Consider the following 26146-nt stretch of genomic DNA (forward strand, 5'->3'; position numbering starts at 1 on the left):
ATGGGTGCACATACATCACTGTGATATGATGTTTTTAGATCTTCTGGGAAAATACCCAGCAGGGGGATAGCTGGGTTGAATGGGACCTCTAGGCCTAGTTTTCTGAGGACTCTCCAAACTGATTTCCACAGTGGTTTCACCAGTCTGCATTCCCACCAGCAGTGGAGAAGGGTTCCTATTTCTCCACAGCCTCCAGGCACTGATTTTAAGCATGTAATTCAATGCATTTTAACAAATATATAAATTCATGCAACCGCTACCACAATCAAAATAATAGAACACTTCCATAATGTGTAACCATTGTTTTGATTCTATCATCTCCGATTACTTTTGCCTGTTGTTAAATTTCAAATGAATAGAATCAAACATATCTATTCTGTCTTGTCTAAGCTTTTTTCATTCAGTATAACTTATTTCATCATCATCTGTGCTCTTGTGGGGATCAGTAGCACATTGCATTTTATGCTCAGTTATCTGTCTTATAGCAGGATATGCTTATTCAGTCTCACATTCATGGGCATTTCAGTGGTTTCCATTCTTGGGCTATGAGTAAAGCCTTAAATCCATTCATCTGAATGATAGAAAAACAAAATACACTGGTAAACTAAATATCCTTCTCAAGTTTCAAGAAAGGATGGCAAAACTCAATGAGTTGAAAAAGAGAATGGAATATTAAATTAATGTTAAAAAGTACAAAAAACTGCAATAGTACATTTACAAAATAGTCATCATAACAATACTGATTTAATAGCACTTGGCTTTTTGATAAGTTGTAAATAACAGACATTGGGGGAAAAGAAAAGCAGAAGGACAAATATAATTACTTCAAAGTAATAAGAATTAGTATTGACTTTTAAATAGATATTTTATGAGATATTATGGAAAAATAGGTCCAAAGTTTAGATAGCTAAATAGGCATATTTCTAAATAAAACAGAATGTCTAAACAAACACTAGTTACATAAATAGTTCTGTGAAAATTGAGACAATTAACTCAATAATTAGAAATATTTTTCCAAAGAAAACTGTGTCCGGATGACTATGCAAGTGGTTTCTAAACAACATCTATGTAAGCATTCTGATTACCTTTATTTTTCAGAGTACAGAATAAAAATGGCTCCTTCCAGGTATTATGTCAATCTATCATAGCATCTATAACATAACTGGATAAAGATCTTAAGAAGAGGAAAACTAGGTGAAAAACTTACAAGAACATAGATGCAGAAACATTAGGTGCAGTTAGCAAACTAAGTGTAGCAAGCAAAAACACTACATATCATTATAAAGTGGGTATAATCAAAAAAATGAATGTGATTTAGCATTAGATAATCGAAGTTACTACATTAGTGGGTCATAGGAGAAAAAATAAAATTGCTATTTTAAAAGATGAAGAAAAGCTTTTAATAGAATTCAACATCCATTCATGCTTCAATCATTTATAAAACCAATAATAGAAGGGAAAGATACATTTGTCCAATAAAGTGTATCTACAAAAAAAGCACCAGTTCTGCAGTGTTTAGTGAAATATCAACATTTTTCTATTGACATTTAGGCAAAGAAAAGTGAATATATTTCTAACACTTTTATTCAATTCAAATAGAAGGAGGTCTTAGCAATGCATTAGACAATAAGTAACATAGATTAATAGATATTACAATTTGTGGGGGAGAAAAATACTGTCATTTTTAAAAAATGATATTCACAGGTCTGATGTTGATCATAGAAAATTCAAGAAAAAGTATGAATTATTTGTTGGAATTATTAGATAATATGATGTGGTTGTTGATACAAATTCAAAGTGTAAGAATCAATTTAATCTCTAAATATTAGTGAAAATGTTTTTTTAAAAATAAATAACTGTATCATCTTCTTGCTTACTTATGTATATATGTTATTTTATAGATCAAATGATTTCAATTACTTAGGAATAAACTTTATGCTTAAGCCACTAAGGAGAATATATAAAATCAAAGAGATTAGCAGAAAACATAAACACATGGTCAAATATTATATGATCATAGGTTTTATTTATTTATTTGTTTTGGTTCTTTTCCAGTACCGGGAATCGAACTCACGATCTTGCACTTGCCAGGTAAGCACTGTGCCGCTGAGCTAAATCCCCAGCCCCTGATCACAGATTTTAATACAAAGACTATATAACCATCAATTTTCCTCAAATCAATGCAATTCCTAAGTTACAACAGAAATTTTATTTTTGGAACTTGAAAGGTTGATTTTTGCCATTCATATGAAAAATGCAAGGAAACAGAATGCGCTGGGAGAACAATGTGGGGTGTAATGTACAGTAATTAAGACAGTATAGAATTGGTGTAGGAACAGACAATGCAATGTGCTCAGAAAGACTCTGGCACATATATTGACTTTTCACAAAGTAACATGGTAAAGTAGACAGTAGATTATATTTTACTGTAAATGTGGCCAGGAAAATTACATATCTGTATATAAAAAATCTTCAGAAATTGTATTTTTATTTCATATCATTAAAAATTACTTCTTATGACCTAAACATGCAAGGTGAAACAATGAACAATATATGAAATAGACCTAGAAATAACATGAAAAAACATAAGAAATCTTTTAGAAAACTCTTACAATATAAGAGGTCTTTACAACCTCAGGATTTAAAAGTTTTGTAAATAAGATCTATAGAACTATATATTTCTAAACATGTGGAAAAACATAACAAAATTGCCTACATTAAAGAACTTACCAAAAGTAAGCAGTTTCTCTAAAATACTGTTTCTGACAAATGCTGTAATAACCTCATGACTATGACTGTCACCATGTGATGAAGTCGGTGCTCCTCCATTCTGGAAATTATCAGCTACTTTTAGAAACCAGACCACCTACTTTATAAACCACTGTTTAACTGACATTGAGGTCGATATTCCTGACTACCAACAGTTGGGGTATCATTCACACACTAAATAAAACCCTGCTCATTCACATAAAATAAAAAGACACCATTAAGAGGGTGAAACTACAAGCCATGTAATATAAATGAAGATTTCTAATGCACACAATTTTATTTATTTATTCATCTTTTTTTTTTTTTTTTTGTCTTTTTGAGACAGAGTTTCACTATGCAGTTCAGGCTGGCCTTGAGCTCACTTTGTACCCCAGGCTGGCCTCGAGCTCACAATGATCCTCTTGCCTCAGCCTCCCAAGTGCTGGAATTACAGGCATGTACCACCATGTCCAGATAATACATACAACTTTAAAAGGGCTAACATAAAGTAAAAAAGTATACCAATTAATATAAAATAGATAAGCAAATCAATAACAAGATAGAGAAAGTCTTTGACTTAACAAATAACCCAATGACCAATAAATAAACGAACAGCCATTATAATGTAACAATAATTAAGGTAGTACAATTTAAATTTTGCTACATTATTATCCACACTCGAGGTTGGTTTAAATGAAGAAATGAAATACTACTAAAATTTGATTAGAGTATGTTATAGGGAGAACATTAGATTTTATTGATAGTTTGAATACTGTTATAACCTCTGTGTAGAAAATACTTGTAAGTATCTAGCTGGTGAACCAGTAATTCTACCTATATATCCTTATAGCTATATGTAGCTGAATAGATGGTATAATAACATATATACCTGCATAGCAAGATACACACATTTATAGTTCATGGAACATAGAAACAATCAAAATGCTCATCTCTGTTACTCTGTGTCTGTGTGTGTGTGTGTTTGTGCGTATATATATATATATATATATATATATATAAATTTGATACCAGGAATTTAACTTATACCTTCTTGCTTGCCAGGCAGGCTCTGTGCCACTGAACTATATCTCCAGCCCTAAATTGTGATATATTCAAATCATTGAGTACTATATGCCAATGAAAAAGAATGAAAAAATGTTATTAACAGTAACAGTCCTAAAAATCATAATATCGACATAATAAGAAACTAAGACACAAATGAATACTTAATGTCTGATTATCTTTAGAAACTAGCAAAGAAAATAGCAAAGCATATCACAGATCTTGTTTCTGTATTTTCCATTTAAAAAGGTATAGCAAGGGGGTTAAAAAAATCTAAAGAAATGGTTACCATTAAAGTCAGTCTAGTGTTTATTTTCAGGAGTTTTGTATGCATGTTATATATCCAAACTTGGTAGAGGAGGAACTTGTTGGAGGAGAATATATTCATAATATTTTATTGAACTAAACATTTGTTTTTATGTATTATATGTTTATTACATAGCAAAACATAAATTAATAAAAATAAAATAACATGCTATGCTATGATAATTTTTTTTAAAAACCTAACAAGGCTTCTTCTTTTTGCCCAAATCATTTATCTTATAGGATTATCTTTTCTAATTATACAAGATAAATGAGAATCCCCTCTATTCCATTTCCAGATATCTATCCTTATAGATCGCATAAAGATTGGGAAGGAGAAGAATTTTCATACTTTGCTGGGTATTATTTGAAAGTTAAGCTGCACATAAAGTAGTCAAGAGACACTTGCAAACTGATCTGAAAAGGTAGGTCATGATTCAGACCCTTGCTGCCTTGATGGTGTCTCCTTAATTAACAAAGCAGAGGCTCTAATGGAGAGGCCTCTGTGTGCCATAGCAGTTAATGGTCTGTTAGCATTTCATTTTAAAGGCCTGAGGATAGAGGGCTTAACCCAGGAAAGGGAACTTGGAAAACAAATTAGAAACCACCAAATGATTAGGTTCCTTAAAAATAGTTCTGTGTAAAGCAAAAGAATGTGCAAAGAGCTAAAGGTCCTAATTTACATTGTTTGCACTTAGTAGTATAGCATTTTTCTGATACTGTGATTTTCCTCCTCATTCTGACCAGTTTTTAAAAATGAAATCATTAAAACAAATCAGTTTTAGTACCCTGTAGTCATTTCAATACTTGATAACAAGCACTTTTGTTTAAACATTTAATTTCTTTTAAAGATTCTTATAATCTTCTTGGTCAAATAACATCTTACCACATTTGTATTATACTATACTTTTCTCATGCAATTTCAGAGAATCATTTTAGTATGTACAGTAAAAATTTAAGACCAAAATAAGAAGATTCCTGTATAGAATACCCAACTACACTGCAACTTTTCCAACAATTCCAATCAGGAATATAACTGAGGAAAAGAAAGTCTTTCAAATAATAAGCATTATTTTAACTCCTAGAGAAATGGTTACTCCATAACCATGTGTGCATGTATGTATGTATCAAACGAGGGAGGACAACCCACAAAAAAGAATCAATATTACTTTAAAATAAAAACCAAGTAATAGGGTATTTTCCTAAGGAAGAAATAATTCTCCTCCTATTAAATATAGTTAGCTACCAAAAGGAACAGCCTACAGCTAGTACACACTCCTAATGTATCTTTAGTGGGAATTCCACATATGTCTATTACACTTGCTTAATCAGTTGAAATCAATATCAGCTAGAAAACCTGAAAAGACTTACAACTCATTCTACCCTTCAGAGGAAGGAGGAAACTTCCTCAGGCAGCATTTGCAGTGGACAGGACCTGCAACTTTTAACAGTCATTCTCCATAACAAGATCTGAATTCACAAGCTGAGTTTCCAGGTTCAGACACTGGGCTCTCATTTTTATTTTCCTTAGTTTATTCCTTATTAGTGACAATCTTTTAAAATGTCATAGTATCTCATTACAGAAGTGGGATCCAAGAACAATATGATGTTTTACTTTTCCTTCCATAATTTGGTCTGATGTTCACAGTGAAAATTTAAGATGATACTCAAGATATAGAATAAAAGCTACTTTATTTCATCCGGATGCCTTTTCTTACATGAACATTCACTCCCTTGTACAAACACAGTGGGTTCTACTTTTGGTTCTGATAAGAAAAATTCTTCTAGAAGGACTTTTTCTAATTATGTATTTCATGCCTCAGGACTGTACACGTTGTGCCTTGCAAGGAGTAGATCATCCGTGTTTATTAGCTTGATTCTATTAAATTATTTTCTCTATCCTAATTTTATTTAAATAATCTGAGAAACTAGGTCTCCTCCCCCAACCATTTTATTGATTCTTTGAATTTCTTTGAATCTAATGAGCTCTTATATCCATAATGTCAGAGGACAAAAATAAGTCCTCAAAACTAAAGGCTGTGGGAAACAGAGGCAAAAGGTAGAGCAAATCATTAACCTTTGAAGTTGCTATGAGAAATGACTGTGGGTGCCTGTGGCAGAAGAAGCTACACTGTGAGGGAAAAAATGCTCTCTGAGGCTGGGGAATAAAAGCGGACCGAGGCTGATTTGAAGCCTATGGTACAATACTTTATCATGGAACATCAGCACAACAGTGGGCGAAAAAGCATTAGGAATAAAGAGAAAAAAGCACAGCAAGGGATGCATATTTACATATTTTAATGAAAACAAATTATCTCTCCTGAAAGTAATTAATTGTGAAATTATTTAATTACGTGGCAGTAGTAAGGAGGAAATAGTGTTTGAGGTTTTTCAGCAAATTTCAATTTTAAGTAAACAATTATTTGAGTCTAGATTCTTTATTAAGTAATTCTTTTCCTGAAATCTCAAGATATCAAGCCATTTTTTCTACTAGTGCTACACCAAAATGCAGCAATTATGCAATTAGATAAAAATTGCTCTTGTGGATTTCATTCAATTTTGAAATAAGCATTCAAAAGTGTGGAAGAAAGGAGATACACTAGAATTCCTGAGAAACATGGTTTAGAGTTTGAAATATTTATTCAAGCAAAAACTCTCATTGACTGCCATGTCAATTTCTCAGCATGCCTGCAGAAAAATAAACACAGAAATATAGAATGTAATATTTGGAAGGAAACCTACAAATTATCTAATCCAGCTTCCTGCATAAAGCACAAATTTTTTCGTATCACAATGCCGTCAGAAGGTCACCAGGTTATAGTAACAACGTGTGTCTCAGAATGTGCTGCCTTGAAGCAGCTCTGGGAGATTTTTACTGGTCATATTTTCCTTGAAATATTGACTATCAGATTAATTTCAGTCTTCTGACAGCATAGTGTGTATCTAATCACTCTTTTACCTTCAGTCCTTGAAATATTTGGACATGCTGATTATTTTTGACTACCCATGTCTTCTCTGATTCAGACATGGCATTTCTGTTAAACTCAAGAATATTGTATGTTGCACAGTTTACCTACCAGCTATGGTCTCCAATGCTTTTAGCTGAAAGAATGTCAGTATATGAACATTTCTGAACTTGACAACATGCTCCAGAGTGGAAGTGCCATTGCCATCAGCATGGATATGCTCGTCAGTGTTAAAAAGTGAAATCTTGCCTTTGTTGTGATCCTAAAAGGTTCTGAAGAGTCAGCAGAGGGTGATGATTAACCACAAGGATGCTATAACTAGACTCCGCAAGACACTGTATTGGTGATGTGATCATAAACAAAGGACCTCTCTGTGTCAGCTCCCTCCATTATAATGAGAGTAATTATAAAAACTACCTTGTCAGAATGGCATGCAGATTAAACAAGCTAATACTTGTAACATGCTTAGAACAATACCTAGCACAGTGTTTTGTAAGTGTTCATTAAATAATTAACTGAACCAAGGATTTTATATTAAATTTCATAAGGTTGTTTAAAGTCAGTTGTTCTAGGTTTTCATTTTTCCAGCCTATTTGTACAGTACAGTCAGCTTTTCTGGTAAAAGAGATTCCATGTAGGACTTAACATAAGAAACAAAATAAGAACTGCTAGTGTGCCTACAAAAATGGCCCAGAAGCTCTTTGTATGTAGCTAAACTGAACTTTGCCATAAAACCGCATGGTAGCCCAAGAGGCAGCTCTGGAGCTGTTAGGTACTTAAAAGTTCATGGATCTAGTTTATTCTTTCAAAGAACCAACTTTTTGATTCATTAATTCTTTGTATTATGTTTTTAGTCTCCATTGCATTAATTTCTGCCCTGAGCTTTATCATTTTCTGCCTTCTTTGAGCTTGGCACTTGACTTGCTCTTCTTTTTCTAGAAGCTTGAGATGCAGCCTAAGAGTGTTTATTTGTGCACATCCTCATGTGGGAATTCACCACTATAAATTTCCCTCTGATGACTGCTTTCATTGAGTTCCACAGGTTCCTGCAAATTGTATCTACATTTTCATTTGATTGCAAATACTAATTTCTTCTTTCACTTCATCTGTGACCCATTGGTTGTTCAGGTGGGTGTTATTTAATTTCCATGTGTTTATGGAGTTTTTGTGATTTCTTTTGTCATTAATTTCCAATTACATTGCACTATGGTCTGATGGTATGCATGAGATAATTTCAATTCCTTTGCATTTACTTAAGTATGTTCTATAGGCTAGTATAAAGTCTATCTTAGAGAACATCCCATGTGCAGCTGAGAAGAATGTGTATTCTAACATTGTTGGGTGGAACACTCTGTAAAGGTACTAAGTCCATTTGTTCACAAGATTGGTTTAGTTCTGTTATTTCTTTGTTGATTATTTGTCTACTTGATCTCTTTGTGACAATGGAGTTTTAAAGTCCCCTATTATGATTGTGTTGTTGTTTGTATCATTTTTTTTTGCTTTGTTTTGTTTTTGTCTGTGTTGTTGGTATTTTGGTATTGTTCCTTTTTTACTATTCTCATATATATATATATATAGACACACACATGCAAGATAACTAAGACAATTCTATTAATGTCTAATGGTTTATTTTAAGGAACAGTTAATGTTTAATTGTTTGATCAATCTTGTATGCCTATATTTGGTAATCTGAGCAATGACTTTAAAGATAACAATTTGTAATACAATAACCATTGTCAATTTCCTATCATCTGTTTTTGGAACTTTGGATTGTTTTCATTGTTTTTGTGTTGTTTTGTGTTTGTATTTGTTTTCATTATTTTGTTTTTGTTTTTTCTCTTTAAACTAAAAAAGTTCAAAAATAAGTTCATGGAAATGTGTCCTCCTATCCTATTACAACGTTTTTGTCCTAAAATGTTCTCTCATAAATGAGACAATCTTTCCATTCTTTAAAAGCTTCACTGCTAGAAATAAAGTACTACCATTAGCCACCACAATATGATGGTAAAGGATAAATTTAAAGTTGAGGAACAAAGCATCTCTGAGGTTATTTTCCTTGATTGTCATCAACCCACTCACTCACAATCTCATTTTCTGTGAATTATGTAATGCTATTATTCAGATCACATCCTTGCATTTTTTTCAAAAAGTATTGTGACTCTACCAATAATTGCTTAAAACCAAGACATCTACTATCTATAGCATCCTCTTGATCAAATGCCTATTAATCATTTTGAGGAAAGAAGTAAACTTTATAAACTTGCTATGTGAAATTACGTGGGATCCAGGAATCCCTTCTTTGCTTTGTGCAAGGAATCTTTCTGGTCTTCACCATTTAAAGAAATTTATCAATGATCTTGTTGCTATAGAAATAAGGATTAATAATGATGTGGTAAAATCGGCTTTGCATTCCTGAAAATTAAGACCTTAGATTGGACTTTGAGTAAAAATAATATGAAATGTGAATATAAAATATAGTGACTTTAATTAAAACTTATTACAGTAAGAGTCACATTGTCGTTAATCCTATTCAAAATACCACCCCACCAGGTTGCGACACTTATCATCTTTGTCGCCATCTAAAGCAGTTCTGGAAAGGCTCCTTCCTGATTGTCTTTAGTGCTGTCCCTCTGCATCTTGATGTCTTGAGCTGATTCAAAGTCTTCACCTTTTGTCATTTTGACTTTGGGGAAAACCCAATGGTGCCAGATCCAGTAAATAAGATGAATGAGGATATGGTGTCTTCATGAACCTGCCCTTCCTCTGAATAGCACTCCATAGTAGCTTTTACTATATTTTTGAACAGAACTCATAAAGACTCTAAGTGGATTTATAGAACTGCTTTGAAAAATGACAAGAAAGAGGGGAAAAAAGTATATAAAACAAGGGAGAATATCTTGAGGAGTGTTAATGGCAGTTTGTCTTTTATCTTAATAAAATTTTAAGTATAAATCCCCTTGAAGCCAGGTGTGGTGGCACATATACACATAATCTGAGTACTTGGGAGGCTGAGGCAGGGGGATCACTGTGAGTTTGAGGTCATCTTGGGGTACATAGTGAGTTCAAGAACAGCCCCAACAACATAGTGAGATTCTGTCTCAAATATATATATATGTATATATTTATATTTATCCTCTTGTACATGTCCTCACCATCAAAACTTCTCAGACAATTCTAATTACTTTATAGCTATAAATGTTCTGTTTTCTTGATTTTTTCCATAGTTCATTTTTAGTGTACAACAATGTTACTGAATTTTATATATTGACTTACATCCTGCAATTTTACTGAAATTTTTTATGGGTTCTAATGGCCTTTTAGTTTTTTCTTTACATAAGTTCCTGTCATCTGTGAACAACAATGATTTAAATGCTTCCTTTCCAATTTGGACTCTTTTTACTTCTTTCTCTTATTTAACTGCTTTGGCAAGAACCACTTGCACTGCACTAAATAGAAGTGGTAGAAGTAGGCATCCTTTCTTTTTACCAAATCATAGAAGAAATGCTTTCAATTTTTCCTAACCTGGTACAGTATGAGATATACTTTTGGTTATATGTGGGAAATATATTTTCCATTTGTTGAGAATTTTTTTCATGAAGTGCTGGTTAGGATCTCTTGATTTTTTTTCTGTACCTATTGAAATAAATATATGGTTGTTTGTCCTTCATTTTGTTAACATGGTGCAACATATTTACTGATTTACACATACTGAATTATCTTCACAGTCTTTGCATGGATTCTATTGTGGTCACAGTGAATGATTATTTCGATGTGCTGTTGAGTTCTGTATGCTAGTATTTTGCTAAAATTTTTTTTTTTGGCTCTCAGATCAAGGATATTATCCTATAATTTTTTGTTTGTTTCTGGCTTTGGTATCAGAATACTGCTGGTCTTGTGGAATGTGCTTGGAAATATTTCTTCTTTTCCAACATTTTGCAATAGTCTGAGTAGAGTTCTTCAAATTTCACTTCAATTTTTATTGTTGATTGAATTTGGCCTTATCCTTCCTCTCTTAGACTCAAAATCTCAGAGTTGAAGGATTTAAAAGATTATATAAATAAGTGATTCTTAGAGTTTATTGTACATAGCAATCACCTGAAAGGCAGTTGAACCAAATTTCTGGGGTACCACTCTCCCTTCAAAGTCAATTTCTGTAGTTCTGGTCAACAATCTGCACTTCTAGAAAGTTCCTGGGTAATGCTAACTCTGGTGGATTCTGATGACTCTTTAGAAACCAGCAACTTAAAGCGATAGATGTTAAGAGAATCAGCAGGGGAGCTTATTAGTGACAGATACAGACATAAGCCCTACTTAGAGAACATGCAACAGCTTTAAAAGATGTCCAAGTGACACTAATTTTAAAGTCTCTGATGAATCAACTTAAAAATTGTTTAGAAGTTTTAATTAACTTACCTTATAGTTTCTATATTTAACTATGCTTGGATATCTCCAGTAATAGACAGTTTGTTACCTTTGAGACACTCCTTCCCAGCTGATGACAGTTATTTTAGGAAAATTTATCTTGAATTGAGCCTATAATCTATCTTTTTGTAGCTACAGATCAGCAGCTTTAGTCCTTCTTCCCAGGATTTAAGTGTATGTTATCCCTTAATATATGTAAAGAGATCTGTTATGACCCCTTCAATGTTCTCTTCTCTAGCAGACAGACTCAACACTGTTTCTATCATCATTTACAGCATGGTTTCAAGGCTAATGGTTTCACCATTAGCCTTCCTTTCCTCATCTAAGTTTTTGATGCTCAATTTGTATAAGCCACATTTTGTTTGATACCATAGAGAAGCCCTACATATGAATAACTCTTAAATATGAACTTATAACCTTTGGGTTTATAGTGAATTTTATGGTGCACCCAACAAGATATGTCCATGCCTTAGTCCTTGGAATGTGTGGAAATTGCTTTATTTGGAAAAAGGGTCTTTGCAGGTGTAATTAAATTGGGGATCCTAAGATAAGAAGATGATCCAGGACAATCAAAGTAAAGCAAAAGCCAATGCCAAGCATCTTAGTGCAGACATACAGATGGAAAGACCATAGGAAGGTAAAAGCAGAGGGTGGAATGTTATAGCAACAAGCCAAAGATGATCTGCAGCCACCAGAAATGGGAAAAGAGGAAAACTTTCTTCCACAGACCTTTGAACAGACATGCCTGCAGATGCCTTAATTTGGCATTTCTGCCCTCCAAATCTGAGGAAGTGCATTCCTATCACTTTAAGGCACCAAAGATGTGTTAATACTTTACAGCTGCTGTAACAAATTAAAATAAGCTTCATAGCTAAAATTTAAGGCACATAAATAACTAGAAGGTACTAATAAATGATCACTTTTGATTTTTCTCTGAGAATTACTTTTATAGTTTTTAAATTTTGTTTTTATTGATATAATAATTATACATATTTATGGAGTAATGTGTGAGGCTTTGATTTATGTACATACATGTTGTATAATAAACATATCATGGTAATTAGCATAACTGTCATCTTTTCCTTTATGGTGAATACATTCAAAATCCTCTCCTCTATCTAATTAAAATTTTGTGCACAGTATTATTAGTCATTATCCATGTACTGTACTATAATAGAGCATCAACATTTGTTCCTCCTCTCTGACTGTAACTTTGTACTTCCTGACTAATCTTTCCTTATTCTCCATCGCCCCAGTTTCTGATAACCACTCTTCTGTTCTCAGTCCCTATAAGATTATGACAGTTAAACTTAATAGTCAACTTGACTGTATCAAGATACTCAAGGGTAATGTTATGGGGGTGCTATGTTCATCAGTGCATTAATCCCTGCATATTAATAGCTGAAGATTCTGTTAAGTGGTGGGAACCATCTGGATGTAGGTCACTGGTGCTGTAACTTTGGAGGGTATGTCTCTTACTAGGACTCTTCCCTTTTGCTCTGCTTGCCAGCAAACCTTACATTAATAGAATACCATGCAACTAAGTAGCATTGCTACACCACATCCACTTGCCATATTTCCACCTTGGAGCAGCTGATCATTGGCTGAAGCTGTGAAACTGTGAGTCAAAAATAAAGTTTTGTTCCTGTGAGTTTAAGATCAGTTACTGTGTCCTTGCAATGGGAAAGTTGACCAATATAGAAATCAGCCTCTGTAGAGTCCACATTTGGGTGAAATCATGTAGCATTTGTCTTTGTGTGCATGGCCATTTCACTTAACATAATGTCCTCCAGATTGATTCTTTTTAAAGCTTGAAGTGTCTTATTATTTTGGTATATATACACACATATATATATGTGTCCATATGTCGTATATGTATATATTTATAGAATTATATCTTATATTTTTCTTACATATTTATGTATTGATAAATAATTTTCTTCTATGAATAATCTATTTTGAATAGTATGACAAAAAGTATGAAAGTACAGATACACTCCCTTTGAATATACACTATATCCAACAGTAGGGATTGATGGATCATCTGACAGTTTTGTTTTTATTTGAGGAAACTGCATATTGCTTTTATAAAGGCCATACTAATTTACATTCCCACCAATAGTATACAATAGTTTGCTTTTCTCTGTACACACGTCAGCATTTTGAAAAATGTATACAGAATGATAATTCTAATTTGGGTAGGGTGATATTGCATTGTGGTTTTGATTTGTATTTCCCTGGTAATTAGTGAGATTGAGCATTTTTCATAAGCTGTCTAATCATATTGTATTTTACTACTGAGTTGCTTTCAATGCTGGGATTTTGATTCCAAGAGATGAAGAAGGACAAAACATTTAATCAACAAGAGATCTAAGATGGAACAGAAGATGTGAATAGAGACCTATGGTAAAACTGTCAAGTTCCACAGATGCCATTTTGCCCTGTGCATTGTTTGTCTATGCCTGGGTAATCGTGCTCACTAATGTATAATCACTTTACGTGGATTCTTCTAGTGGAAAATGTTCCTGAAATGTTTAAACCCCATGAATGATCCCTTACTCATCATCATATCATAGAAGCAGGAGCCAATGAAAATGCTGTTATTGAGGACAAATAGAACAGCCAAGAGCTTGGCAATTTGACATAGAAAAAACCAAGTATTCTATCTATGACAAACTACCTAGTTTGGTGGAAGTAATATTTTCTTCTGGTCCAATGTATGTTATTAACAATAGGAAAATGAATTTCAAAAGTGAATTTAAGGATTTGTTTCAGCAACACATACACTAAAATTGAACACTGAATTTAAATATATACAGAAAGCAAAGAAAAAGAAGAAATCAGATGTAGAAATTTGAGTCTCAGAGGTAAAACCAAAGACAGTAACCAAACTCTCTTAAGAGAAAAGTCTTGTATAAATGAAGCATGTAGAAAAATTTGGTATTATTTTACACACAGGATTACATGGGTGCTTTGAGAAAGCATTTCAAAGAATACAACAGTGCATACATGTTATATAGATCTTGGTTGGGCAACATGTTGTTTTAGGTTTTCTGCCTACAATGGATGAGGTTGTTTAAAACTCCAATTGAGTATTTAAGACAAACTAAACAATTTTCACTGGTATATCAAGAAGTGCTTTTTTTTTTTAGTTGTGAAAAAAACTTCACGTGTCCTCTAATAATATATACAAGGAATATTTATTTTTTTCAGTCTTCTGATAAAGGGGAAATATAACTCCCCATGTGCTAGATGTCAGATGTGCTGAGTTCACATCTTCTGAAACTGAAGAATGAATTCCATAGAACAGAGGAAGTTAACATTAGAAAAGGCTCATTGAGGAACTGGAGTTGCTTCAGAAAGTCAGGAGGGGTCCTCAGTCAGTTGCTACTGAGACTCTTCTCAGGAGCAATTTATACAGCAAATTCACAATGTGGATATAATGTGGGTCAAACTGCAATCACCCAATAGGATCACAGGTATAGCCACTTAGCTAATATTGATCTATTAGAGAAGTAGGGCTCATAGCAAATGAATATGGCTAACATCATTAACCTTGGCTTATCTGTGACTTCTAAAACAGGACATCTTGGAAAGGGATGGGTCGGGGTGTTCTGGTTACCCATATGGTTGTCTGATGCATGTCTCAAATTAAGGGAGTGGATGGTATGGTGAACCAATCACAGTATACAGCGGACCTATGAAATTCACAGGGGTTATGTTCCTTCATTACCCACAAATTGTGAAAAACTGTGAATTTTAGATGTAGTCAGAAAAATGCCTATTATGCTACTTCATGATAACTTTTTAGTTCCCAGAGCAAATGTAGTAGTTCAACCTTCCCCTAGCATGTCTTAAACTTCTGCCTGTTAGGTTCATTGACAGAAGACTTAGAAGGTGTAGAGCACCTTGGTGGCATTGTAGGGATCCCTCTTAGAGCTTTAAGAAAAGCAATACCACGAATACTGGAGATAGCTACATGTGGTACTGTAATTTGTTTTGATGCGAGAATGCTGATACATTCACCAGAGATGAGTTACAGGGCATCAGCCAGTCAGCAGCAAAGAGAGTTGAACAACATGATCAAATTAGCCACCTGCAAACCTTCTGAAAATAAAAAATAATAATTGTGGAAGATTTTTGTGATTTCTGCAAAATTGCAGGGTTTTCTGCAAACAATTATTATTTAGGCTTGAAAAAAAGTCCACAAACTACTAAGGCAGCAAACTTTGAACATTGACTTTGCTGGAGTTTACTATAATTTCAAATTTCCATTCATCCTCTGGGGAAGTATGCAAGTCTAGCCACTGTGAATTTAATCTTGAGGCCTTGGCTTCTAATGTGCCTACAGCTATAATTTGATGTGTTTTTATGTTCTGCACTGACTTCATCATGGACCTGTCTCTAATTGTCTATTAATTTCTACCTAACTTAGCTGCCTATAATATTTCACTCTGATTTTTTTCGCTCTTTTCATACTCCAGTTCAGGCATGTCTTCCATCAGAACTTCCTTTACCAAACCAAGCCTTACTTTTTCTTGTTCCTGTCAGGGGAAGAAAAAACTTCCATTTTCTTGCCCATATTGGACTTCTCTCCAATTGTATTGTCATACATAAGTCAAATGTCTATTCCTGAACCAATCATTATGGCAAGCAGCAGGGCATTTGGCTTATTATTGTTAAGAGCCCAGTGGAACTACAACCAAACTCGTCTTTGGGAAGAAAACAAGGTGAGAATGCCAGGGAAGTAATGAGTTATGAAATAAAGATAGGTCTTGATAAACACTTAGAATGTTCCCTGGAGATATGCTACTTATATATGTATTTAATTCTTATCAATACATTACACAAGTTACTTCTATAGATAAAATGCTTTGATATTTATCTAGGTTTCATTTTTTACCTTGAGTGAAGAATCAATAGGCAAGCAGCAAAATGTGTTGGTAAAAGACAGTAACAGAGGATCCTTCTTGCAGTTTATCCCTGTATGAATTCTTAGGCCATGTCTTTCAAACCTGTACTTCAAAGTGTATGTGTTTGTGCAAATTACCTCAAGATCATATTGTTTAATTACAGTATTTTAAAAAAGAAAGAGTAAAGAATGGAAGTGCACCAGTGAGCCCTCAGATTCAAACTCCATGCCCACACAAGTCTGAGTCAAACACACTACTTTCCTGAATCTCATTCTTTTAAAATGTTAATTTACTGAAGTACAACTATTGTGTCTTCTGTTGCCATTTGAAAGGGCATAGACCTTGTTTCAAGTGGCTCCAAGCAGGCCTCGTTATCCAAATTTGGAAACTGAAATCTACAGGTAGGGATCTCAGGTTAGGGATACTCAGTGTAGGAAATGTTCCCTGCCTCTCTCTCTCTACCTTTTTTTTTTTAACCCTTGGAACTTAATGCTCAGGAAAGATGGTAAAAGTTCATAAAAGACTATCATCTCCCATGTGATTTCCTAGGCAAGCCAATGCTTAGACCTTCTTTAAAGAGATAGTCTTGCAAACCTTTCTTGAAGGAGAGGCTGAGCGTTGCACAAGGTGCAGTAGAGTAGAGGCCTTCTGTTGCAGCATAGCAGCAGCATGCTCCGATGGCAGGATAAAGTCTTGTGGTAAACGGGAGGCATACACTTTAGAAGGCAGGCAGCCACCTGTAAGGAACGAACAAGTTCCACAGGGGTCTTCCCTTGTGTATACACTCTAAAGCTCTTGTGCAAATATCTTTTGGAATCACATTCAGTCTTTTCCTGGTAAATACAGATTTCTTCATTGGTTAAATTTGTAGTGGTGATTTAGAGAGCTTATAGATAGGCACCTGGGGCAAATGGCTTCATGGCTGACTCCTTAATCATCTTCTGCATTGAGCAGTTTTCACTGCCTGTCTTGGCTTCCTGCCTTGCCTTGAAAACATTACTACTAACATGAGCATGATTTATAGGTGATCTCTCTTTAATAGGTGGGAGAATGTGACATAATTGAGAGGACCCTGGACTGTGGGTCAAAGGAGGTTGATTTATTCCCAAACCTGCTGCAAATTACCTTTGAAGCTGTTAAATCAGTTATGGCAACTGCTCTTTTGCTCGGTTTCCTTATCTGTAAAATGAGTGCATAGGATGAGAGGTGTATGTCACCCATAACCTCTAAAAAAATCTTCCCATTGAAGTCTTCTGTGCATATTCACCATGCTCTCACCTGCAAGACACTGTTTCTTATCTGTTTAAAAAAAACACAGAACAATAGATCCTGAACACTCAGTCTCTAACAGGTATTTTGTAAAAGTAACTACAAAATTGTTTAAAACATATATGCTGAGGGCCAAGAAACTGTGTTTGTGTATGTGTAGGGTGTCTGTGTATCTGTATGTGTGTACATGTATATATGCACACATAAAACATACATATATGATTATCTGATTGTTTTCTTTCATTTGTTTTTCTCTCTGTGGATAAAGAAAGGCTTTCTCTTCTGCAAGTGATCATTCTGGGCATTCACATTTTTGCACCCACAGAGCTCCTCTTTTGGCAGCAGGAGCCAAATACTTTGGGCACAGCCTAGTATGATCACACAACTGGGATAGCAATAACTACTTGTCAATCTCATATTTTAAAGGAAGTACTTATATGCAAATGATTTTCAAATAATCCATTGTTTCTAGAGAGAATAGTGAGTTATGAATTTAACTTCACATTTATTATAATGAACACTCCATATAAACAGGAATTACGATCTGCTCTGTGGAGTGTTGTGTCCTCACCCTCCAGAAGAGTGATCTCCATGAATATTGGTGGTTGAAAGACATAATTTAGCTAAGTTTGAAGATGAGAAATAAAACCCAAGTAAATGGTGAGGCAGTCAGTTATGCTGGATTTCATTCTCAAGAGTTAGCCCGGTTGAGACTTCTCTAAAGTAACACCTTCAGTCATGGCACACTCTGCTCTGCAGTCCCTGATAGCTGTCCGCTGATAATCCCCTTCTCTGCTGTGGGCTGTTCACTGTTCTTCCTCTTTGCTGAGTGACACCCTCTTTATTACTGCCAGTACAGCCAAGATCTCCTCCGTCACCACCTGTCTACTTAGCTGAGGTGCCTTTTAGTATGGATTAGCAGCTTGTGGAAGCATTAGGTTGATGTAGAGTTGACTATTGCAAAGTGACATAGAATAGGAAAGAAATGGAATTAACTTTGGCAAGGAATGAGGGGAAGTTGGGACAAATCAAGTTACTTCCATATTCCTTAGGGATTGCACTTCCTGATGACATAATGAGTTTTCTTTTTCCCAGAAAAAGACATAGGAAAGTTGTATAAAGTATTGGGAGAGCACCAACTTCTTATTAATGTGGGATAGTGGTGAGTACAAATTGTTTATTGTTTACAAAAATAATCCAGTTTTTGGTTTGAGAAAACTTTTTATACCATTTTCAGAACCATATTCAATTCTATTATGATAGGGATGTTTTAGCTATATCTCCCTCTTAAGTTAAATTTCAAATTTTAGTTATGAACATAGTTTACAACAAACTATGTATTTTTTTCAGGACCTGGTCATGTGCCAGCTCTTACAGCATTTGCCTCTTTCTGTCTTGTCTGTTTTGCTTGTGGCTGCATCTGTTTACGTGGGGCAGGGAGGAGTGCACCCTCTGGTCCATTCCTGAGTATGGAAAGTCAGACAGGTTCGCCAGCCCCAGCATCTTGGTGGACACTCTGGAATGCATTACTGCTTCATGATTTCTGTTCTTTCAGAGCGCTTCACAGGCTTCCAGGTCCAGGAACTGAATGGCAGTGCTTCATGCCTAAGCTCCCATGAACTCATCCCCAAGTCACCTATGCTGTCATTGGACTCTGCTGATGAGGCTTTGACACACTAAAGTTTATTAGGAATAGATTCTGGTAGGATTCCAGATATGCTATTTCTCTGCTGCATGTCCCAGATACAGTCCTCCTCCAAACCCAAGCTGAAGGCTGGACTCTTTAGAGGGTCACTGAATTCCATCTAGGACATCTGCCTTTTACCAAGTTATAGAGGCAAGAACAGTAGTTTTGGGCAAGCCCCCCAGAGCCTTGATGACAAGGATTGAACCATTCTTGTCTATTTCCTCCTGGGGAACTTTGGGGAATCACTCAAGGTGTCTGTTCCTCTGTTTATTTCACAGTAGCACTGTACTAATAGTGTTCTGAGGAATAAATAAAAATATCTAACATTTATAGTTACTTTATAAATGTTAGCATGTGACAGTTCAAGAAGAAGGAAAGAACACTTCTCAGATGTTAATAGTAGAAAGGATAGTTACATGGTCCTCAAGGAACGTGATCACTTTAAGGAATAACAAATGATACATTACTTATTAGACAAAAAGGCTCCCAAAAATATACCTTCTCAATTATTTTCACTGAGTCTGAAATTAATATCTTGCTTAATACAGACTTTCTAAAGTTCATGAAAGAAATAATTTTTTAAATGGATGTTATGGTTTGGGTCTGGATGTCCCCCCAAAAGCTTCCTGCAGTAATGGGGCAGGCTTCTAGAGTTTATGATTGATTGATGGTCCAGTGTTGGAACTATGGGTGTGAGTGCTACACTCACCCTGGGTTGGGTAGCTTGTCTACAATGTAAGGTAGGGAAAGAGGCTGCTTGCCACCTCCATTTTGCTCTTGTTGCTTTGCTGTTTTCCACCACCATGAACTGTTGCCCTCTACCATGTGCCACTTTGCCTTGGAGCCAGCCAAATATGCACTGAAACCTCCACAAACACTGAGCTTATTAAACCCTTCCTTCCTTAATTTTGGGTGTCAGGTATTTTGCGTTAGCAGTGAGAGAAAAGTAACCAACACAACGGGTAAAATGATAACATAAATTTAAACAATTAGAATATCCTGACCATGATTTAAGTCTTTCATGGGTTAGTAGTCTCTATAGAATGCAAATGTTAATTCAGGGTCATTATTATGAATTTTTTTTTTTTTTTTTTTTACCAAGCACCTACTTTAACACATGACATGTGGGCCATGTGTTTGTTGGTAGAATGGATAGACATGAACGGATGTCAAAAATCACTATAATATTGTAGGTGGATAAAATACCATTTACCACTTAGAATATTAACATGAAAAGCTTTTTGATCCCGAGGAAGGTCTCTTCTGTACAGATGGTGCAGTGATTGCTTGGAATTATTCAGCAAAGTTATGTCAGGAGAGAAATACGTACCTACTGTATTAAGCTGCAAACTAGAGTGGTCAGATAAAGTACCGACACCTAGTTAAATTTAAATTTCATATCAACAATAAAACTTTCAGGCCAGTTATATAGTTCAGTGGCATAGCACCAGCCTGGCAAAGGTGAAGTCATGAGTTCAGTTCCTGGTATCAAACAAACAAACAAAAAAACAATGACAGTTCCATTGGACAAGTATGTATCTTATACTGAATTATTTCAGAGTACATGGTACACAAATGAGTAATGTTTAGTATGTCTCAAATACTGAATGGGACATATTTATCTTAAAAGAGTGTTAATTGTATATTTGAAATTCACCTTCAACTCAACACTTTGTATTTTTATTTGTTAAATCTGCAAACCCTATTCTAAATCCGAACTTATCTCCCACAATCCATTTCTGTTAAGCCTCCCTCTCTGGCCTGGCGTTGTCTGGGATGTCTGTAGACACAGTGGGTATTAAATTCCCTGCCTGGGCTACCATACCTTTTTTCCTCCCCATACGTGAAAAAACCCAGTCTCTGGGGCACTCTTCTCTCACTCTTTCTCACTAACTCTTCCATGTGCTTTATAATCTATGACCATTCTCCCCAGTTCCAGTACTGCAAGCTTCTTTGTCAAGATTCCCTGTCACCTTTAACTCATTCCATTTGTAAACCAAACTATCTTTCCTACAACTCCTGTTCCCTCACCTTTGATTTCTCAATTATTAAAACTCAATAACCAACTTCACAACCATCACACCTGCCAAACCATAAAATGACTGTAATGTCTCCCTAGCCTTCCTCACTGCAGATACATCCAATCAATTCCTTGGTCCTGTTGTCCCTTTTACCAAAGCGTTTTCCCAGCCCATCCTTTACATTGCTAAATATCTGAGTCTAGAAGCTCACATTTTCTCATTTTCAGACCAATGTGATTCTTTCCTGATAGCTCCATCTCTCCCTCCTTTAGGCAATTCTGTCAAGCGCATACCAGGTTAATATCTAAAAGACAAAGCTTTCTGACAAGAAAAATGAACATTTTTGCATAAGCAATTGGCAGTAAAGAAATTAAAAATGACCAAGAAACATGTAAAAAGATGCTCAAATTCACTAAAGGCTAGGGGAATGCATAGTAAACTAATCATGAGACATTTCTTTATATCCAGGACACTGAAAAGAAAGAAAAGGAACAGTGACAGGTGATGCTGAGAAGGATAGAGAGAAAGGGTACTCTCATGTAGAAATGTGAATCGATAATTTTTAAAGCAATCCAGTATAGTCCAAAAAAATTTAAAATACACATGTATTTTGACACATCAGAAGAATGCCACTCTTAGCTACCTATTTTATATAAAGGAATCTAATATTTAAACACATAGTGAAGGCATTTGCTATAGAGGCCATTGAAATTGAACATAATCAAGAAACCAAATACTATTCATGAAGATGATTATCAAAAAATAAGAAAAGGGTGAAATAATCATTAAGAATATTATATTGGCATTAAAGAATAGTGTTCCCATCATAGGAGTTGATTAAAATGAATTTTCATACTGGGTTTTATAGTACATGCCTATAATCCTAGCTACTTGGGATGCTGAGGTAAAAAGATCACAAGTTCAAGGCCAGCCTAACAGCCTTAGTGACACCCTGTCTCAAAAAGACAAACAAGCCAACAAATAAATAATAAGGGCTGGGAATGCAGTGCAGAACTCCGGGTTGAGTCCCATACACAGAAAAAGAAAAGAAAGAGAGAGAGAGAGAGAAAGAAAGAAAGAAAGAAAGAAAGAAAGAAAGAAAGAAAGAAAGAGAGAGAGAATGAAAGAGGGATTTCCATGCATGAGAAAAGTTACAGAATGTCTATATATAAATATAGACATATATATATATACATATATATACGATCTAATCTAATAGTGACCTAACTCACTTATGTACTTGTACCTGTTGTGTATATGTGTATTCACGTATGTAAGTTTCTTTGAATATGAAAAATATAAAAGCACAGAACTGTACTCTAACTGGGGGGAGTGAGGCCAATGCAACATGTGAACTTTATATAGTACGGTACAACTTTTAGTGGTTATTTGCTTCTAAAATAATAGGACTATTTAGAACATACTAGCTGGCCTCTGTCAATTTTCTTGACTTTATGTAACATTGTTTTGATAAGAACTTCCCATCCAAACTCATCTGATTTACCTTTTTTCTTTTTTGATGGCAATGGCGTTTGTATCCAGGGCCTGTACCCTGAGGTACATTCCCAGTCCTAATTTTATTTTTTGTTGTGATACAGGATCTTGCTAACTTGCTAAGTTGCCAAGACTGAGCTCGAACTTGTGATTCCTCTTCCTCAGCCTCCCAGAGTGCTAAGCTCACAGGCACGGGCCACCACACACAACCCCCATTGGTGTTTGATTCCCTGCTTGCTGTTCCTCTACATTTAACCTCCTCACTCACTCAAGTAACTGTCTCTCCTGTCATCTATTGCTTGGAGAAACTTCCCAAATTTTATTTGATTATGAAGAGTTCATCGTTCACTTTGGTCTTCCTTTTTATACCTTCTCTGTACAGGTGTAGATCAGTTTATCACAGTGACCGTTTATTCAGTATTGGCTAGATCACCTACCAGTGAACTACAGCAATGTCCCAAGACCACTGAGCCTAATTGACTTGCCCCATGCCAAAGGTCTTTTAATTTTTCATTAAACCACACTTGTTATAAATATATTTTTTCATATGTGAAACAATGCCATCTGCTGCCCTGTCTCTCTTAGACGGGTGATAAGATGGGTGTCTCTGGACCTTAATTCTGTCTCATTTCCTGTGCTTCTGACCTTTCATTTATTTCAACTGTGTAGTAGAGACAGTTTATACAGCTCCAATGAATTCTAATCTAGACAGGGGTTAGATATATGTCATTACCATTAGCAAGAGCCTGCCCTGGATAGGCACCATGCTGAGCAGAGTGTATACAACAACTAAGCAAGCAATGTTTTGTGATTAGCCTTTTCAGGTGGTGTAGAAAGGTCAGGCAAATTGCTCTGGGTCAAACAGCAGGTTAATGGCTGCAATGGACTGAATGTTTGTGTCTCTTTGAAATTCATATGTTGAAACCTAATCCCAATGTGATGGTATTTGGAAGTGGGGCCAGTAGAAGATAATAATGAAGATCATGAGGATGTGAGCCTCACAAATAGGATTAATAACCAAGCAAGAAAAGGCCTGAGAGCTAGTTAGCTTTCCTGATGTACCATATAAGGACACAAGGAGGAGATTGCATCCTGCAATACAGAAGAGGGCCCTCACCAGAATCAGTGATGGTAGCACTCTGATCTTGCACTTGTTGTCTTCAGAACTGTGGGAAATAATTTTTGCTCTATTACCCAGCTAATCTATGACACCTTACTTGATGATTACAGCCTAAACTAACAAGGACAGTGGTAGTCAGCACTCTCAGCTTCCAAAACTTGTGTTCTTTTCCATGCTCTTCTTCAGTGAAGAGTTAACTTTAGAATAGGGTACAGCCATACCCTAGAATAGGAGGAACCTCACCCAAGCAGAGAGAGCGTAGGACTCTGGGCAAATACACTTACAACTGAGAGAAGTCCCCACAAGGGCAAGAATGCAAGCCAGAATGTGGGAAATCATTGTAGATCTTCCTTTTGCTCTGTGGTTGGTATCTTCTTCAATAAACTGCAGGCTCACTTAAAAGTCTTTGGATGTATTTATGTTGTGTGTATTTGCCTCTTCCCTCTAACCTCTCTTTGTTCCTACATCTCCATATGATTGAATCTGTGGTTCCTTTCTGGCTCTTCCAGACCCAGTTGCTTCCCAAGTTTAGTTAGTACTGAGAATGACACTAAACCCATCCTGGGGACTCTTTTAGTCCACATCTGTCTATTGCTTCAGGTGTGTGCAAGACTGCTTGTCATTCACTCAAATGAGCACAACATAATGTCCTCATTCAGAAGAGATACATCTCAATTTATCTGGAGTGCACCTCTGATTTTTTAACTCCCCTGGGAATTTAAGAGAGGAAACTCCTGCAGCTGATAGGCCCAGATTTTCTTTCACTTTCCCAATAGGTACAGTATCTATGAGCTGTGGAATTCACACATGCCCAGCATGCTGCCAGCAGGGATCAAAGATAGAGTCAAAAGAGTCAGAAATAGCAAAAATTCAATACTGATGCCTTTGCAGGTTGCAGCCATTTAGCATTTCATCTTCATGAACGTCCCAGGGTGCATACAGGAGGTGTGTGCACTTACCTTTTGACCCTTGACTGCCCATTGTTTCATCCTTTGCTGGGGGATCCAGAAATTCACAGGATTAGTCAAAGAGGCACATGTCAGCTGATTGATAAGCAGACAATAGACTCAGTAACCTGGCCCAATTGTTTTAAATTATTTCTGACTCACAATTACCACATCTCTGTCCTTTTGCTATCCCTTACCCTCACCTGCCCCTGTAGTAGATCCTGTTTCCATTCTGGCCTGATGAGATCAAAACATAGCAAAATTATTCTTTCTTAGAAAAGTATTATCTTTTTTTTTTTCTCCCTTGAAATATCAAAGAAGTCAGTGTGCTCTCAGAAACACTGCATATCAAGAGACCGGGTTCTCCGGTCCTCATTTGAACTTTCTGAGGTTCTTGCAACACCGACTTAAAGTTCAGTCGGTTTGATGTGATGACTTTGAGTCTGGCGTTTAAGGCTCTATGAAATAAACATCAATACAATGCTAGCTCTTGTTTCATTTGAACTATTTAGCCCTCTAGGGCAGACTCTGGCAAATCTAGAAATTTGAGTTTCACCGATTACTGAACTTTAAAGAAGGACTGAAGTCATGGATTAAGGGAGTCTGAGTTTCAAGAACTGCATCTAACTTAAAGTAAACATCTCAAGCTTCTCACCAGTGTTTCCTCAGCCATCTTTGCCTACGGGTTGGCCCCACTGGAACTCAGTCTGCAGCCTGTGTCTATTCTTCCAGAATTACAGGTTGCCATGGTTACAGTGGCTTCTGGAAATGAACTTCATAATTGCTGCATATTGCATATAAACAGCTGGATTCCCTCTTTCAATTTCACTCTGAAACAATGAAGGCCCAAGAAAATGGCCTTGTATTTGAATCATTGACATGCTAAAGACCATTATACCAGGAGTGGAGCATCATGGCATCAGGAAACTTGAAGAAATGATAAAGTTAAATTCCTGAGGCGCTCTATATGTAGATGAATATAAAGTGCATATGTGTGATTCCACATACACAGAGTCGGAGTGCTTTAAAAGCTGAAAGAGCTTTCCCTTAAAGACCCATTAATCTAGCTCTGCTTTTACAGGACATTAAACAGAAACCGAGAGGAAGAGAGGAGGGTCACATAGAAAGGCCGGTGTAAGTTTGGGTTTCCAGAACAATCTGGTGCTAGGTATACAGCTCCAGTCTGAGCTGCAG

The sequence above is a fragment of the Chinchilla lanigera genome, unplaced genomic scaffold, assembly GCF_000276665.1.
Source record: "Chinchilla lanigera isolate Chin_1 unplaced genomic scaffold, ChiLan1.0 scaffold00001, whole genome shotgun sequence".
Classification (NCBI taxonomy): Eukaryota; Metazoa; Chordata; class Mammalia; order Rodentia; family Chinchillidae; genus Chinchilla; species Chinchilla lanigera.